The sequence below is a fragment of the Falco punctatus genome (assembly GCF_963210335.1).
Source record: "Falco punctatus genome assembly, chromosome: 8".
In the NCBI taxonomy this organism is placed as follows: Eukaryota; Metazoa; Chordata; class Aves; order Falconiformes; family Falconidae; genus Falco; species Falco punctatus.
In genome coordinates, this window is record NC_137588.1 from 22,596,919 (window position 1) to 22,615,860 (window position 18,942).

General features: G+C 37.2%; 1 protein-coding gene across 2 annotated transcripts in view; it reads left to right on the forward strand.

Annotated features, from left to right (window-relative positions):
- The window catches only part of LOC308068439 (sodium channel protein type 1 subunit alpha), a 182,837-nt gene that overhangs the window by 68,264 nt on the left and 95,631 nt on the right, over nt 1–18,942 (forward strand). The window contains exon 1 of one of the 2 annotated variants that reach the window (XM_080399068.1): nt 895–18,742. The exons of the other annotated variant lie outside the window; for it this stretch is intronic. The gene's annotated coding sequence lies outside the window, so the exon portion shown is untranslated. Of the gene's footprint in view, nt 1–894; nt 18,743–18,942 lie in introns of those variants that run through there. 2 annotated transcript variants of the gene reach the window in all.

Here is an 18,942-nt window from a genome sequence, read left to right on the forward strand (position 1 = left end):
TGTGAGTAGTTTTACCAACATTTTTTTGGCATTTTTGTTCTGTTGGTTGTGTGTTGGATGTGAGGGAATTAAAAGAAAACCAACTTGCTGCTCTTCTGCAACTCCTGGAATGCACCAAAAAGTGCTTCAGTTATAATTCAGTTGCACTGACGAACTTCACCATCTATATCTTATGGTGGCATTGTCCAAAACATTTAGTATCCCAGCATTTGTAATACATCCAGGACAATACCTTTGTATATTTTCTTCACGCAGAAGGATCAGAAAAGAACTCTTCTGTTAAAAAATTATTTGTAATGCAAATTTTTAAAATTGAACTGTTAACAAAATAGCAACACAAGTACAACTGGGAGGGCAGGGAATCATTTAACTCCAAGTTATCAAGAGTCATGTCTTAACCATGTTATGACTTACACAGGCTTGTTGCTGCTCCTTATTTCCCATTTCAAATCTCAGTTAAAATATTGCTAAATGTACAGAAAATACTTTCCTCCTATTGTCATCTTAAGAAACTACCACATATCACTTAAGGCAGTTATACGATTCCTAATGGGGTGGCATGCAGTGAGTACAGGCAGTAATGTGACCCCAAAAAGTTTTTTCTCTATAAAGATATGTGCTCAAATTATATTAAAAGAAGGTTTCAGACCCTCAAAGTATTTTGTAAGAATTTTCAGTAGGGTCCACAGGTAAACATGTGAATACACACTCAGTATTCAACAGCACTAACAGTAATCCTTGTGAGTGAAGGGTAGATTGCATTTTACTGAAATAGCAGAACAAAGGATAAGCAACGCATCATTAGCACGAATAAGAAGAAAAGGAGAGAAACAATACGTACTTTTATCTTTGGTATTCTGAATGCTGTGTGTTGACATATCAGCCATGGACTCCATTTTATTACTGTATATCAAAAATTGAAATATATGAGATTAACCAGTGAAGACTTGATGAACAATAGTAATATTCCTTATTATTATTAGCACAACTAAGAGCAAGCCTCAGAGAATGTGACATTCAGAACACTGGAGGACTGCCAATCTTACTCCAAATCTATAAACACTAGAAATGACATTTTGAAGAACTATTGATTAGTTACATGGATGTCAATTCCAAGTAAAATAGTGAAGATTTTTAGACCTGAGCAACAAAAATTTAGAGGCTAAAGTGGTAATCATGGTAACCAGGACAAAGATAAATCTTGTCAAGTTACTCCTTTTTTTGAAAAGACCATAGATCTATTTTAAAAGGCAAATGTAGATGCATAGTTGTTGGTTGGTTTTGGTTTTTTTTTAAAGGAACTAAATATCACACGTTCACTAAACACATATATTAGGTGGGGGACAACCTTGGCTAATAGATTTTAAAACATTACTAATGGGGAAATGTAACTGAGTGGTATTATTTCTAGGAAGGATCCTCTATGAATATTTTTTTTTTAATTTGGTGTAATTAGTACTCTTGTCAGTTATGCAAATGATACTGTAAGGTTTTTGGTAGCGAAGTTTGCAGAGGACATGAAAAAAGAACAAGGTTTACACGGTTGCTCTTTCAGGGCAAGCTGGGTAGTCTTGTTTAAAAATTTGAGTTGAAAACAACATATTCAAATATAGTCAAATGCATGGTACAGCAATTGGGACTTGAAAATATAGGATAAGAAGGTTCATTTTCAAATGAAACAAGAATGAAAGAGTTAAAAGCCAAAACCACCTCAGAGTGAGCGGTCCTGCAAAGAAGCCCAGCTTGGTCCTGTGACAACTAGAATGGGGAGCAGTGAGCAGAAGCAGGGACGTGAGTGTGGTATGAGTTGGGACATGTTGCACTGATGAGATTTCTTTAGGATATTCTGCCTTTTGTTCAGGAAAGATTTTGAAATTCTATTCATGGATTGTGGGAGAGCCACAAATGTGTTTTGGAGGACTGGCTTTAAACCAATCTTAAGAGATTTAAACTGAGATTTAAACCAGGCTTAAGGAACTCAGCTTATGAACTTGCTGAAGAGAAAATTAAGAGGCACATGACTGCTGAAGATATTACGCTGTCAGCAGGTCTGAAAATGGAGTGATATTACCTAACAACCAGCAGTTGATAGTAGGTGAGTTCACCTTGTAAAATGCAGTTTATTGTAAATAAGTGTTTGAACAGCTGATACAAAACACAGTGAACATAGAACTGGTCTGGGCCTTTAATTCAGATTCAGAGCAAATCAAATATAAACTGTTTGCTTCCATCTTGGAATCTGTTAATTTAGCAGTTACTCTTTTCCCTCCATTTTAAAAGAGTCTTTTCCTCTGACTAATAGGAACAATTCTGCTTTAATGTTATTATAATCAAATTATGTCCTTTAGATGTCATGAAACAACTTCTCCCTGATGCATAAATTTGTCAGCTGTATTCTGTTTATTCTTTTTTTCTCCGAATTTCTTTGAGGTGGGATAAATTAGCCATTGGGGATTAGATAGTTTTTGGAATATACTTGCAGTCTGAAGGACTAGTGGGAGTGAGGCAGCTCTGTCTTCCTCATGAACTCAACTTTAAAGTGGGTGTCGAGCTTGGGGCTAATGTTCAGATCAGCAGAGGAAGGTTTTGAAGGGCTTTTCACTTCCTGTCTTCCACAGCGCAGGGTGTCGATACATTTCACGTAGCAGTCACTTGCCCGTAGCAGCATTTGCAGCATTTCTGTCTCTTCATCCTGTGCCCTCTGTCACCCAGTTATTAAATCTCCTTATTTGAGTCAAAATAAATAAATCATGGTTTCATTAGAGGAGTAGCTGAGCTAATTCTAGTGGAATGAAGCTCAGACTAAGCATTCTAGCCCATGATGCCTGAAGTTCTAAGAAAGGGTGTTGCTTATATTTTCCTACTATTTTGCTTAAAATTCTTCCGTGTTTGAAAGTGGCTGCAACTGTGTAAAGTCATCAGGGATTAGCATTTATTTCTATATTGCTACTGAAAATGCTTAAGATTAGCTCTCAGCAACAGCACATTGTAACATCCTGTTCCAATTCTAGACTTACATGACTACTCTAGCAGACTTGGAGTAACAAAATGTGGGGCAGAACGTGTAGAAGGAAAGTATCAGTATAGCCCTACAATCGAGTAACCCTGCTTAGGCTTAAGGTTAGGGGAGCAGCAATTATATAGTTAGTGTCTTCACAGAAGTCCTGTGTTAAAAAGGAAAAAAAAAAAAAAAAAAAAAAAAAAGATTATTTGATCCTGCTCTCTTAGTCTTGTAGAGGGTGTGTGGAAAGCTCAGTGGAAAGCCCACTGTTTCCAGGAAGCCAGTGAACCAAAACAGAAAACCTGGAGGAAGGTTCAAAATGGCAGAGCTGTGGTTATAGGCAGAAAGTCCTATTAATGTTTCTGTTTGAGTACCACAGGAATCCTTACAAGTCTTGTGAGAGACAGGTCTCTCTTTCTCAAATGACTTCAAACCTGGAGCTTTCAGGTGGCTTCAGCCAGTTGTTCTTAGGCAAGAGGACAGCCATATTTGCCTTGCTTGCTTGCCTTTGCAAGGCCACCTTTAGATACAAGGAGACCAAAATCTGCATTTTTGCAAGGCAATGATTTAAAGTTGACATAATATACTGGATCTGGGAGGAACATGGTCTCTGACGGGACTGTCATGGACATCCCAATACTGCACTGTAGGTGACTGAAGAATGCAGAGTAGAGACATGTCTTTCTCAAGGCCATGTTGCCACAGCTTCCAACAAAAATGAAAACCTGTTGAAGCAAAGAATTTTCTTTCATTATGTATATAAATAGTGTTGGCAAGTATATATCTTGCGATATAAATAAATAGTACATGGCCTATCAGTCAGCCAAGGACTGAACTGGAGAACCTCAGAACCTGGGAGCTGCAGACTGTAACTGACAGCATCCTGAAACCTCCTGTTCTGCAAGGGACTACCCTCAACTTACAAAGATTTGGAAGAGCTGGCATGTTGGACCACTGTGTCTCTCAGTACTGAATGCAGGTTCCATGTTTAGGTCAAAGGTACTGATCTGAAAGACTTGTCTCGTTCTTACTAGTCTTTATCTTTGGGTTGGCAGAGGAGAACTGAAGACAGAAGTGCGCTCTGACCTAGGCACCTGTGCATCTTCCACATACAGCTCTCCAGACAGTGTGGAGGCTGTACGGTCTTTTGCCTCGGTGTGCTTATAGTGTGCAAGTCCAAAGTTTGGATGTGGAACACATAGCCTGAAAAGCTTTGATTACTGCTCAGTAAGTCCTCTATGGAAAACAGCTACAGATCCTGGAGACCTGGAAAGTTGCCAGAGAGACAGGCTTCTTTTTTAGGCAATTGTGACCTCTTACATTGTAATCTCTGCCCAAGTGACTATGAGCCTCTTGGGAAGAAAAGCAAGAGACCAAAGAGAATCTGTGTCATTTCCTGGAAGCATTCAAAGTGTGGAAATAAGAGGAAGAGAATCTAGGAGCCGGAACATTTTCTTTGGTAACAAAATCGATGTTTTGAAAGCATTTAACAGGTTACCCACACCTTTGGTACCCTGCAGTTATTAAGTATATTTCTAAAATTTTTGGCAAAACAAAATACAGGAAGTATAACTTTTCTATAAATAACCAAATCTGAATCTTTTTTTCTTTTCTAGAAGTAAAGACATTTCAAATAATTGAAAAGAGATCAAAACCTAGTGATGGCTAAATATAGTTTGTTTGATAGGTCCATATCCCATGTCAACTGAGGAAAGACAAAAATAAGCTACTTGGATTCAGAATCAAATTGCAGTGATTAATTTATCCCTTTTAGGTAGAAGTCAGTACTGATTGTATCATTGTGTTGCTAGAGGGGATGACTAGTGAACTTGTTCATTGCAGTAGGTCTTTCAAGATTTTGTGTTAGGCAGTTTTGTGTCTGTGTTGAATCAGTATCAGAAATGACGCATGCTGTGGGATATTTAGGAGGGGGTGGGGGGAGCAGGGGGGAAGCAAAAACGTGCCTTATGCTTTTAGTGTTAATGGTACTTTTATCATGCTGAACCATAAATCTGTTTTGCCTGATGTTCTTAGGCATCAGTAACTCATGGCTTGGAGTTCAAGGTACTACTGCTACAATTTCTAGAAATGTTTTCATGGATAACTTACAACTTAAACAACTTAGTCTCCAAAACTGTGTGCATCATTTCTTGCTTTTCAGCTCAGAACTAGTTTAGGGAGGTAGTAAGAAAATTTTAAATCTAAATTCAACATCCTGGTGTAATTGACAGAAGAAAATTCAACCAAAAAGCCTGCCAGTACTGATTATTTTCAGTTGATAACGATCATTCATTTACTCAAAATAAATAGGCATATTTATCAAATGCTTAATTAACTGCTTTTTAATTTTAACTTCTTTCTTTCCTCCTATTTTTGCCATTCTCTTTTAGCATTAATATGCAAAACAGCAGATGGGTTTTTTTGTGAGATAAGTACAAAAATAGTGGCTTGGGAAATCAGTTTATAGGCACTCTCAGAGGCATAATAGGCAGCCCTATAAATCTTACAAAAAATCTGGGAAAGGAATGAAAAAGGCTCTCATAGCTAGTTTTATTGAAGAGGGAAAGATGTCAAAGAGAAGTCAAAGAATGAATATTAAGATTACTGCAACCTTGACCTACTCGGTGTTCATAGTTAGTTGTAGAAAGTTTTTGTGCTTATTTGGGTTATAATTTTTCTGTTATTTGCTAAGATAAAGTATAATGTTAAATATCAGAAACTGCATGTGTGTAGAAAAAGAGAAAATTAGTGATATATATCTGAGAAGTTTGCATTGAATTTGAGATTTCAGTGTTCATCTGTCGTTGCTGGAGTATTTGATCATTTGGAAGAAAATTAGGGACTTCCTTGTAGCTATGTAGAATACTAAACTGTAGAACACCAAGAAAAGGAGGCTTGAAAACATTGACACATCTTACATCTCAGACAATTTAAGATGATTGGAAATATTACTACTTTTTAAAATGCTCCTCAATGCAGTTGCAAGATTGTTAAGGTCTCATCTAAGAATCAAAGAGTATTTAGAATTGTACTTCTGCCTGTTTGAATACTGGCATCAGTCAGACACTCCAGGAAGTCTACTCAACTAAAGAAGAAAAATCATCGTCTTTGACTAGTCCTCCGGTGATCTTCATTGTGACATAACTGGGTCAAATAATAAAAAATAGATGTAGGGTAAATTTAGGTCTTGAGCTGTTAGAGAATACTCAAAGAAACAAATCAAAAACCTTTGCTACTGGTTTCAAAAAGAAGATACGAGGTATGCCTTGATTGTTTTCGCTAACCAAAGTAGCACGTACATGGAAACGGTCAAAGCCTTCAGACAGGCTTGTGTAAAGAACTCATATGTGCACACACACACAGCCTATTTATAGGAGCATGTGATATTGGGTCTGAATGCAGGGTTCCATTTGGTATTGGGTTTTGGTTTCTGAAGACTTTGAGCCACTATTTACACATTTTAGTATGAATCACTTGTGAAAGTTGTTCAGGAGCACAAAGGAGAATTTATTTTGGGAAAAGAAAGCAAGGTCAGAGAAGGATGGAAAAAACCAAAAACCTGCACCTCAAGATATTGTAGACGTCTCTCCAGTCAGTGATACTGGAGCATTTTAATGTTTCATCAGATCCCAAATGGGATCTATCTTAGTATGAGCAAACCTCAAGTAATGATTTATTTATGCGCAAGGCATCTTAAGAGCAAGGTGTCTAAAAAAAAAAATAAAAATCATCCTGTTTACTCAAGGTTGTTGGCAGGAGTAATGTCTATGAGATACTGTTTCCTTCATTTCAGCATGGAATAGAAAGAACTTTGTGGACATAAACCCAGCCAGTAAGGATAATTTAGCAATAAGCACTGTTAACTTCTACTGCCAAATTTTCCATAAAAGAATTCCAGAACTTGTTTCCTAGGCTTACAGTCTTCTGTAAAACATCTCCAGTACTATCTTCATAAGACAGGTATAGCAAAAGCAGAAGAGTCTAGATTGTTTTGTACTCCTCACATTAAACTCTCAAACGTTGATATTTTCATCTCCATCCTTATGTGAGGGGTAGTCTAGCCCATTCTTGTTATTTCCAATCAGCAGCTTTGTTCTACAGTCATTTGCCAAAGAATACAATTTTTAGAAGATTTTTTTTTTTAACCTGCATTTATTTTATTTACTTTGGCAGAAATCTTTCTAATTGCTGGGGCATCAGAATAACCAATTTGGTATTTGAGAGTGATATAAACTTGACTTGTCTTCTTACCACTATCAGGCATTAGACTCTACTACTCACATTATCAGTGCAGCTGGTTACAGAAACTCTTCCACTGAGAGTCCTACATATCAGCAATTTCTATATGAATTTGTGTTGAGATAGTCTTGACTTGCCAGCAGATCAGACCAAGTTCATCTACAGCAAAAATGCTTATAAGAACTATTGTAAATAAAAAACTTTTGTGGCTCAGTGGAAGAACAACTTGGCTAATTCCTGAGAGAAGTGAACAGTTTTTACACTCCAAATAAAAACTATGGCTTGCAGACATATTCTGAATGACAATAACAATGTTTACAATTTATTGTTTTGTATTTACTTATCCTCAAGACAAAGGAGTATAACAAGACAGTCATTATTCTGCAATTGGACATACAGTATATATAGGCTGTATCATAGAAAAGAAGGCTGGGAAAGATTTGAAGCACTATCTAGTTTATCATTTTGCCCAAAGACAGAATCAGCTGTATCAAGCTTAGACAAGTTTGCCTGAACTGTAACATCAAGCAAAGTGCACATTGCCTTTGCAATGCTGACAGTCAAGTTTGCCATTCTGTTCATTTAGGTAGCATTTTCTACTCAGTTTTTGTGCATTGGCTTGATTTGCCTATAGTTTCTAGGTAAACTTTATTTATTTTCTATATGATGCAGTCAAATTTGGTTATCTGTAGGCAGATTGTACTGGTGATGTATTAACTGTGCCATGGCTGTGGAGGCATCTGAGCTGGCCTTAGATGAGTAGTTTGGCTGCTTTGCTGGTTTGAGTGCCGTGATCAACAGAATTGCCAAACTTTTGCACCTTAATTAATCATTGTATGCTCTTATAGCCTATTACAGGTCATGATATTTTCAGCTCTATTAACCTGGTTCCAGTATGTAAATAGTTTTCTTGTAAGCAAGTACTCTTATTTACACTTGAAACACCAAAAAGTAGAGGATGGTATGTATAAATTATATAAAGTTTATGAATAAATTAAAAATAGGGGCTTCTCATTAACAGCCAACACCAATATGTGACAGAATTAATGGACAAAGATATTTTTAATATTATTTGCTGATGTGGTATAAATAAATTTCTCTAATTGGATAAAAAGTTACTGATTTGAAGTACAGCAATAATTGTTTAAAATGTTGTACTCAAATGATATTTCCCTTGCATTTTTTTTTAATTTTTTTTTTTTTGGTTTCCACATTATACTTTAGACCTACAGCTAGTATAACCAGAGTTATTAGTGATCTAGCTCTTCTACCAAATACTTCTGATCTTTCCTTTTTTCTTTTTCATTCTCAATAAAGAAAAAAAAAACCTTCAACAAGAGACTAAGAAAGCATATATTTTAAAAAAGTGACACTCAAGTATATTTTCTTTTAACCTGATCAAATTTGTTAGAAAAGTCCTTGTATGCTTATTTGTAAAAGATAAATAATAATTTAAATAGATTTTGTGATCAAAAATTGGATTATATTTATCCCTTCCATCTTCACCTTGATTTTCCGAGTTGAGATCAGAGCTCAAATAATGTTTACTCTGCTAAGGGCATAACTAAGTACAATGGTCCCTGTACTTACGCTGACTTCTGTAAAACCCAGCCAGTGTTCCATATTGATACTAAAACTTTCATTAAGTTTAGTGACCTGTCTCTTGATGTTGCTGCAATGTTGTTGCTGAGCTCTCTTTCCTCATCTATTTAATGCTGCCTAGGATTTCAACTTGGCAAGTTTCAGAGCTGTATTCAAAATTATGTCCATTATTTCACTCACTCACCCAAAGCCATTTAATTTAAAGAATAAGGACCATGAAATATAGCAGTACTTTCATAAAATGGAACATTAAATATTGTTAAATGATACTTTCCTTATCTCTTACTTACTATATTCATTATCAAATGATGTTGATCTATAACATTAGAATTTGTGTCCAATTGCAATTACTCTTGATCACGCCTAATCAAGCTGTCTCAAATATAACTGGAAAACTTAAGGTGCCCCATCTTAGTAAAACCTTTGCCTTCAGTTGTAAAGAGAAAATATATCACCCAAAATCCTTTTTCAAGGATAATTTGTATATGCATTATCAGTATTTAAGGTTCTTTACTTACTACGCAAGTATTCAAATGAAATAAAATATGGAATACAAGTTATATGCAGTGATTTTAATTAATATAAAGCTCCTTTTCTTTTTTTTTTTTAACAAGAAGGTTGTCTAGGTTTCTAACTGCTTGCTGAGCCTGGATACTTGTTTCTTCTCAGAGGAAGTGCTGATATGACCCAAACAGTAATAACATCAGAAATACCCCAGAGCTTCTCTCCAAAAAGTAATGAGGAAATACCAGAAATGACTGTAAACATCTTCACAACGAGGAATGCATCTAACCCATTGTTTTCTTGAAAATACCAAAATCTCTGTAATGCAAGCACTTTAACCCCTGTAACACCACGCAAAACAGGTAACAAATGGTTATTTCCCCATCATCTAACTTGCATGCAGTAAGATTTATTTAAGGAAATTGCATTTCCCCCTGGAAATTATTCCCATTATTTTATCTTATACCGTTGCTTTACTTCTACTCACCACAACGAGTAACACATAGACAAGTGTATGCAGAAGCAGCCTGTGTGTCTCATTCCTTAATTTGCCTTGCTGTTGCTCTCCTATTAGTTATAGCTACTCAGTCCTCTGGACACAGTGTGACAGGGACTCTGCTACCTTGGCGGTAGGTACAGCTGCAGCTTGAGCACTTGCTTGTCTGCCTCACGCTCGTAACACCCTCGCTCCTTCCGCTCATTCGTTCCAGGGGAGGAATGACACCAGCATTTCTGAGCTGCTCTTGTGTTTTCTCCCAGAACACTCAGGGAAAGCAGACTTCGTGATCTCCATGCTAACTACCAGCCTGCCTGCTGCCAGTTCTCCCTACTTCTGCCAGTGATGACATTCAGCTTGCTCCTCCACGCAGGATACAGCACTGATTCCTCATTATGTAAGGCAGTCTAGGTCAAGTGTAGGAGAGACACTGCCGGCCTGAGCAAGCCAGTGGATTGCTCCCTCAGCTTCATGCTTCATGGGGTCTGCAAGCTGGATCCTGATCTTTGCCACCTCTTTTGGGTAAATGTTTTTGCATGATTTACGTGATTACTGTGCTGTTTTTCCATGCAGATAGCTGTCAGCCATGCTGTGAATTGCAGAGAGAATTTGCTAGGTGAAACCAGCTCTGTCAGCATGATTGAATTCACAGAGTAGTAGTTCTTCTAGGCATCTCAGCTTTAAGACACTTTACAAATAAATAAATCATAAATTGGCTTTGTTTAACAAGCATCTTTTCTAACCGTGTGGGGATTATTGTTAATTTGACTGATTAATCAGTGAATGAAATCCATTTGCTTGAAGGTGGTGTGGGAAAGCATTACTGGATAGAGCTATTAGCTCTGAGAGGTTTGCTGCAGTTCCTGGCTGTTGCATTGTTTTAGCCTTGCAAATTACAGACATGTTTCTTTTATTAAACAAAACAAAAGGGGGGGGGGGGGGGGGAGGGGGGAAGTTATTTCATTTTCTAGCACAGTTTGTTTAGTTTTTTGAAGTAGCAATTAAATCCAGGATGTGGTTTGCTATTTACTGCATGAATGCATAAATCTGTATGCTTCTGAAATATATAAAGTGAATACTGCAGATGAAATTACATTTAGTGACTGCTCTGCAGAATGCCAGAGCAGTACTTGTTAGCTAGATTTATGTTAGAGGGTAGGTTTTTTCCATGCACCATGTAGAATTCAAAGAATTTTTTTCTATTTACACCCTGCTGAAAATGAGTCTGTAATGCAACATAGAACAGGTTTTCCCTTAAATGAATTATACATACTGGACATTATCAGGTGCTGGAACAGCTGATTATACTGGAATGCAGCAGACGAGGCCCTGGAAAGTAAGAGCATAACACGGATACTGCAGTATCATGTAGGGAATTTCAACAAGGCTAGCTTGCTTGCCAGGGACAATTGCTACACAATAAATTTGACAATATTTTTCCTGCATTTGAGAGACTAATTTGAAAAGTCGTGTTTATGTACAGCACCTTGGACAGCAACTTTTTTCTTTTGTGGCACTGTCGTACGCACTGCATGGGAGTTAGCAATTTGTAAGTATTAAATAATACAAATTTAAGATGCTGTAATGAATTCCAAAACATAGGGGAATTTATAGTAAAAATACCTGAGATAAACTTTGGTCAGAATTGTATCAATGAGTTATACTTAACAGCTTGCTACCAAAAATTTAATTTTACTTAAAAATAGTGATGTTTGTATTAAATTATGTTAATGAGTGCCAAAAGAGAAAATTAAAAAAGGAAAAATTATTGCCTATTGAAAATATGACATTTACTAAATTTTCAAGTCCTATAGGTAACTGCTTACTCTAAGAATAAATACTAAGGTCCCTTTCTTAAATCAAAATTAAGTTAGATATTAACATAAGATTATGTATTAGTATCCGAGTAAAACTAATTTTGATGTGAAGTTGAAATCCTTTAAATTTGGTGTGTCGTCCGTCCCCCCCTCCCCCCAAAACTAGTGGTTCTTTGCATTGTTCTAGAAATAACTGATAGAATTTAATTTCAGCACTTGTTTCTAGGTGAGGTCAATCATTTTGTCATTTTCTTATTATCTTTAAAGCTCTCTTTCTCTGGAAAAGAACTACCAAGCAGTCAGTTGTCTCTTCATCGTGGTCCTACCTTACCAGTTACTAAATTACTTTTTTTTTTTTTTTTTTAATGGCAGTCATGTAGATCTATGCTGTGATTTAATAGAAACACCAGGCTGGTGCCTTCGTTAATTACATTGTGAAAGAAATTAGGGTCAAGAGAATGTAGCTCATTTTTGGTATCTTGAAAACATCTCTGTTGCAGTGCAGTCTATTACATTGTGTAATATTTTATAGACATTCTATACTTCAAAATACAAAAGTATGCCTTGCAAACAAACTCTTAAAATAATAGCATAGTATAAGTACTTAGAACAAAACTTCTAGGTACCACACATTATTGTAATGATGTACTTCAGATTCTTTGTTTCTTTCTGCCTGAAGTGTTCTGAAATAGTTATGCTATTATATATGAGCACACTGTGTTCTGTCCCATTTCAAGTGTGGGTGCTTGAGGTATTTTCTTACAGGCTTAAGGAGTATTAATAACCTACCTATTCAATTAGAAGAAAAAAAAAAAGAAGAAAAAGAAAAAGACTTACTGTCTTTAAATGTATTGTGGTTTTCTGGAAGTACTATTTCTATTTTTTGCATCATGGCTCATAGCAGGGCACACACTACTTCTAAGCATAGCAAGCTGCAGATGCTTCAGTAGGATATGAAGGGTTAGGAAATGGTGTTTCCTATGTGTATTTGTATATCCTATATTCTGGGTTTGAGAAATTGAATCTAAGCTGTAAGTTATGTGTTGAACCCAGTACAATGCAGCATATGAACCATCAGTGGTCAGTGCCTCCTCCTAGTATTTTCCTGTGGTTTACTGGAATTGTCCAATCCACAGCTACATCAGTAGCTTGCCTTCAATATTCTGTGTATTCCCTCACATCGCAATATGCAGCTTGAGTTTCTGACAAACTTTTCTGTTAACTTTTCTGCACAGTAGTAGAGTTTTCTGTCCTGCAAGGGACTTTCTGTGCTGTCTTCGTAGTCATGGAAATGTCACTAAAACTGAGGAGCATGGAAACCATATGAAAGTGTGTGAATGAAATTATTTTAGAATAATGTGTTTAGCATAAAAAATGGTGAGACCATTGTTTTTGTAGGTTTTGTAACCCATAATGTAAGCAAAGTATAGGTTGTATACATTAGACTATTATTTTCTGTAAAGATATTTATATCTCAAATTTTATCTGCCCATTTTAATTTCGTTAATATACATCATAGTTAATTATACATTGTGATGACAGCCATATGCTAAGTTAGTGCCAAATTGAAAAAGAAAGACTACAAACACCTGTGGTTTAGTTTATCTCATGTAACATCTAAATGTAAGACTGTAACAGTATAATTCACAAGCTTTCCAGGTAAGTTTGGGCTCACAAATGCAGATCTTTCTCTGTCCAGAACTGCCAACTTTTATTTGCATTTAGTACACCAAAAGCTTACAGATGTGACGAAAATCTATTGCTGTAGAAATGGGCTGTATCTGTTCTGAAGATACTGGTTTAGATGCTGGCAGATGCACTCTGTTCTTGTGCAAAAAATTACTGTTCTTTTTATTCAAAGGTTTTCCTCACTTTTCCGTGAAAAGGTTGGGCACAATCTTCTGTTCTGTATTGCTACAGTCCATGTCATTTTTCTAGGTCCTGGTTCTCCATGATGATGGTTTTCCATCCTTAACTGCTTGTATAGATCTTCTGTGACTGCAGTACAATTGATTCACAGGTTGAGAAAGAGAAAAAGCCTCCTGGATTATCATGTTTACCTGCTTCTCCATGGAGGATCTGGAGTGGCTCATTCTTTATATATAAGATTAATTAGTCCCTTACTCCCACACCCATTGCAATTCACAGAATTCATTCCTAAAACACTAGAAAGAGATACTGTAAAGAATCAAGGGAGAATTCTTAATGTTTTGATAAATAACATGTATCTCAGACACCATCATTAAATATCTCTCTCTCTTAACACTACTAATTGTGTATGTTGAACACAGTCTCCCACATTGTTGCGTGCATGGTTTACTGCCATGGCTAAACATCGAAGCTTCTAAGGTTAATTTTAAAGGTTTCTCGAGTTTCTACAGTTCTGCACAATCAGAACTGTAATGTTTGCAGCACACATGCTGAAAAGTGACAAAAAGAGCTACATTCTCTTTTTATTCATCTAGAGTTCATTATAGGTCCCTTTCAGAAAGGCAGCTGTGCTGCAGAGGATCACCAGAGAAGGACTTCCATATGAATCCTTTCATGTGTTGAAGAAATCCAGAATCTCCCAGTGCATGGTGATCACTGAGGGTGGGAAGTTTGTAGCACTTAAGCCGAACACTTACCAGGCTGTTCTTCACCAGTGCTTTTAAAAATTTGCACAGTGTTCCTAAGGCAGGGCCAAGATTAGGACTGATGAAAACTGGTATGAGGGCAAGCAAACCACAAATCTCCATTAATGCAAAGTTACCAGGTGTGCAGAATCTGAAATCTGCAAGACTGCAAGCTCGAGGCTGCAAATGAAGTTTGCCTGGCAACTGTGTCCCTGCTGTGCAGAGCATGGAGGTGTTCTCCTTCGGGTCCCTTGGATGGTTGCTTCAGTCCAGGCCTAAAGTTGATTGTTTCTCAGGTAATTAGGACAGGAAAAGTTGTCACCATACCTGCAGGAAGAAGTGGTCAAAAATTTCTGAATTAAATGCAATGAGTATCCTAAGTTTGCTTGATTTTAAAAATTATTTTACTGCTGTTAGCAGTGTCATATTTGTTTAGAGACAATAAAAAAGGAAAGTTCAATTTTGGTGGGGAAAGGGAAGGAAGACTATGTTTTATTTACTGATTTTCCATTTATCTTAGTGTTGAAGCAGCTGTGATTGAGAAATCTCTACCTTTTTTGCTTTCTGCAATTGTGATGCAGTGTATAAGTTTAAAATATTAAAAATCTAAGAACTCAAGGGATTTAGCTTTTAGCAGTTGCAAAGAACTAGCTATTGTGCTGATAGTCTCCTCTCAAACCCCATATCAGATGACAGTCTGGTTCAAGGAGCCACCAAAGGTGCTTGTTAAGATAACCACAAACCATATCAATTTTCCTGACACTGTAAGCTGGTGGAGCTGAACTTGAGCACCTGGTTATACCAGCATGACCAGTGACACCCGAGTCATGAGAAATGTAGCTTTAGAAAAAGATTTCAGTAGTCTGTTAATGATACTTGGAGATTTCTAAAAGACAGTGATTATATTAAATAACCCATGCTGAACCACTATTGACGATTAAAGAAGGACATTTATTGAGAACCATATGCTTTCATAATACATTAAAATTATGTTTAAGCTGGGGGAAATTTCCTGTGTCCAGTGTTACGTTCAGGACTAAAACTGAAGGCACCTGTGGTATCTCAAAGCCTTTTTGCTGCCTGCTTTTTATTGTTTAATCTGTGCCGGTTCCTAGATTATAGTAGGGTTGTTTTTTGTTTGGTTGGTTGGGGTTTTTTTGTGGTATTTATTTCATTTCAAAATGCAACATTTTAAAGGAGCTATGCCCCTAAAATGTCAAACATGCTGAAACTGTAGCGAAGAGTGGAGGAACTCATATTAAAACTTCAAGCTGAGGAGTAAATATTCTGCTTCTTAACCTAGTGATAAATCTGTATTTATAAACACCAGGCAATTTATAATTTCCAGAAATATCCTCCAAACAGAAAGATTTCTAGGAATGATCAATTGGCATCAGTAATAGTATCTAATCATCTGGTTAGTATTTAAAATTTTAAGGATGATTCTGTCAGAGGTGTTACTAGCACTACAAAGTAATTTGTCACCTGCAAATGCTCTTCATGACACCAAAGAACTTTGCAAATGTCTGAAAAAAACCAAAACACCTCATCTTTTACAATTATATCTAAATAAGAATCAAACAGCTGGAGAGTATGTTACAAGCTGATAATAATAAGGTAATAGTTTATACATCTTTCTGCCTCAAGGTCATAGAATCGAACTTCTTTGGGTAGTGGGCACCTGCCTGAGCTATTTAGCAACCCACCAGTAGTGCCATCAGAAAAGCAAAATTCAAAACTTGTGATCATGGCAGCAGTGAAACATGAACGCATGTGAAGTATTTCTAAATCAGTGCTCAGGCACAAAGGACCTAGGTCGTGTGGCTGATTCCAGCTTGGTCTGGCCCTTTGTATGTCAGCAATTGAGTATTACTATTTGGATATATTATGATGTGTTTTAACCTAATATTTAGTGTCATAAGGTTGCTTGCTGTGTTGTTTTAATCACTTTAATATTGCAGAGAAAATATTTTAAAATCTGTGAGATTAGATTTCTTTGTTAGAACAACTGTTCATAATATTCTGTATTGATAAATGCTTGAAAATTAGGTATTATACTGAGCCATTCCAAATTCTTGTTGTAAAGGGCCAAGCTTGTCAGGCCACCACATAAGGTGAAGAAATTCAGCTTCACATAGCTTGGATTCCAGCAAAATTTAAGCAGTCAGAACCTCGTGATGTAGGAATATTAATAAAGGACATATCAGAGCAATACTGGAATTTACTCTAGGGGATCAAATTCATTAGAGCTGCCTGGGGTCACTGAATTGCAGGTTAACGTGTGAAATATCTGTTATAGGTGACAGCCTTATTACATACAGGTGTGAATTAGGTTTATTTTCTTCTGTCTTTACATGCCAAAATTGTATTACACAATGAAAGAAATGCAGTATTATTTTTGGACCATCTTCTGTGCACCTCTTGCCTTCCCAGTCACTGCCCCCTTCCTTTCCTACCCTACCCACCCCCTCCAGCATGGCTGGCACTAGGGTCTGTAGAAGCATTTGCTGATGGCCATCCCAGTTCCACATGCAAGGAAGCAAAACGAGAAATACATACTGCCGTCTGATTCAGCTCAGGCTGAGGCTGATCCAGTGCAGCTGAGTTTGTTGCATTAGCAGTTACTGTTACTTAGCAGTCTGATTTTTTATTTTTTTTTTTTTTTAAAAAAAAGGCATATTTTTGTCTAGGTTCCAGATTTGGCTGCGCAGCTGTCATCTGAGCATGCAGGAACGTATAGCTGTGACGTGGCAGTGGTGTGCCAGGCTGAGTGAGTGGCAATGCAGTCTGTGAGAGATGGACACGGCACATGACTCTGGCACAGGAACCTTTTGGTGGATGGTTTGTTTTGTGGGTTTTTTTGTGATTGAGACCCATGACTGAAGATGTCGAACCTACCACCACTGCTCAGTGGGGAGGTGTGAATCGGGACAGAGGACAGGTAGCGTGTAGTTGTGGCATGCCTGGAAAACCTGGAAAGGTTTCTGGTGCCTTCCTAATAGACCACCCTCACTATTTCCTTCTCATGTTTCAGAGACAAATACTTAACAGAAAAGAAAATTAATGAAAAATTTTACTCGTTTAACACTAGATAAAGAAGTCTACTTTGCAGTGCAACCCATGCCTTTTGTTCCTTGCTGAAGGAAAACGGGGCTGTAGATTTTCAGGGTCGTTTAAGTCAGAAAATCTTGTCGAGGAATCTTTTACAGCTGGTTCATTTCTTTTGCCGGTAGATGGGGCTGTCCTTTAAGGTGATAGCTTGGTATTTTACACCCCACACCCCCCCTCCTTTTTTCTTTCTTCACCCTCCTCTGTGTCTCTTCATCCTCTTCCAATCCCCCCGGGTTTTTTCTTTTTTTTTTTTTTCTGCTTTTTTTCCCCTGCTATTTGCTGATTTGTATTAGGTAACAGAGCAAGCCTCAGAACAGGAGACCGACAACGAAGCAGAAAGGATACTGCAGAGGTCTTTTTTTTTTTTTTTTTTTTTTTTTTTTTTTCCCTCCAATGAGAATGCAGCAATTTATAAATACTTGGTAACCTTTTCGAACTGTGAAGCTGAACAACTTTATTAGAGAGCAATTCAAGCATTTCATCATCATCCTCTCTTGGGTTTTTTATTTTTGTTTTCCTCATAATACATCTGAAATTCACATTTTATCAGGTAAGCCATCTGGATGTTTAATTCAAAACCTGAGTTCATTTATGTGAGCTATCTGCATGCCCCCCCCCCCCCCTTATTTTTTTCTTTTTTTTTTATCATTCCTGAATGCTTGCTTTGTAGTTATTATTAAGTATATCATTAAGAAGAAAATCCAATTTTGGTGTTGTTAAAAATGGTTTGAAAGCTGCAGTCAGGTCTTTTTGGCAGCACAGCATTTTGTTACAAGATGGATTTAACTGGCCTTATATTTTTGGGTGTTTGCCAGTTTTTTTGGCTGCGGGGGAGGGAGATGGGGTGGTGGTGTTTAAATTAGTCAAGATTTTTCCCCTGAACTGTTTAGAAGTTAACAGAGGTCATGTTGTTCCTTCACATGGAAAACATATTGAGGACTAAAGCAAGAAATGGTGTCGTCAAAATCCTGGCATTGCAGGAGTGAACAGTTTTCCTTCCCATAGAGAAGCTTTGCCTTAAGGCTAAATGCTTCACACATATTTGAGGTTTACCAAAGGAAGAACTCCCTCCTCTTTTCTCTTTCTCCCTCTCTCTCTCTCACACACACACACACACACACACACACACTCTCTCTCTCTCTCTTTCTATCCTTAGTCTTTCTGATCAGGTGCACTGCTAGAAGCTCTTACTTTCATTTACACACTGATCAGGACTGGTTGTAATGCTGTAGATATAACTCGGTTCATAATCTGAACCGTCTTGCTTTTTCAAACAGCACAAGAAATTTGCCAGGCGGACATCAGGCTCTTTCAGCGTCTTTTCTAAAATGGATTTCTTCTCTGCTGCTTGTCTGAGGTATGTGCTTGAAAGATTTCCACTAAACAAATTTACCTGGGATTGAGCTGTCTGTTCAACCCACCTGTCCTTCATCCCTGCTTTGAAGAAGCTGTTGTTGCTTATTCTGCAGTATTTGCAAATGGGTTGGTGTTTGCTATCACTGCTGAAAACCTGTTCAATTGTACTTATTCCAGAAATGCTGATTTGTGGTTACGGTG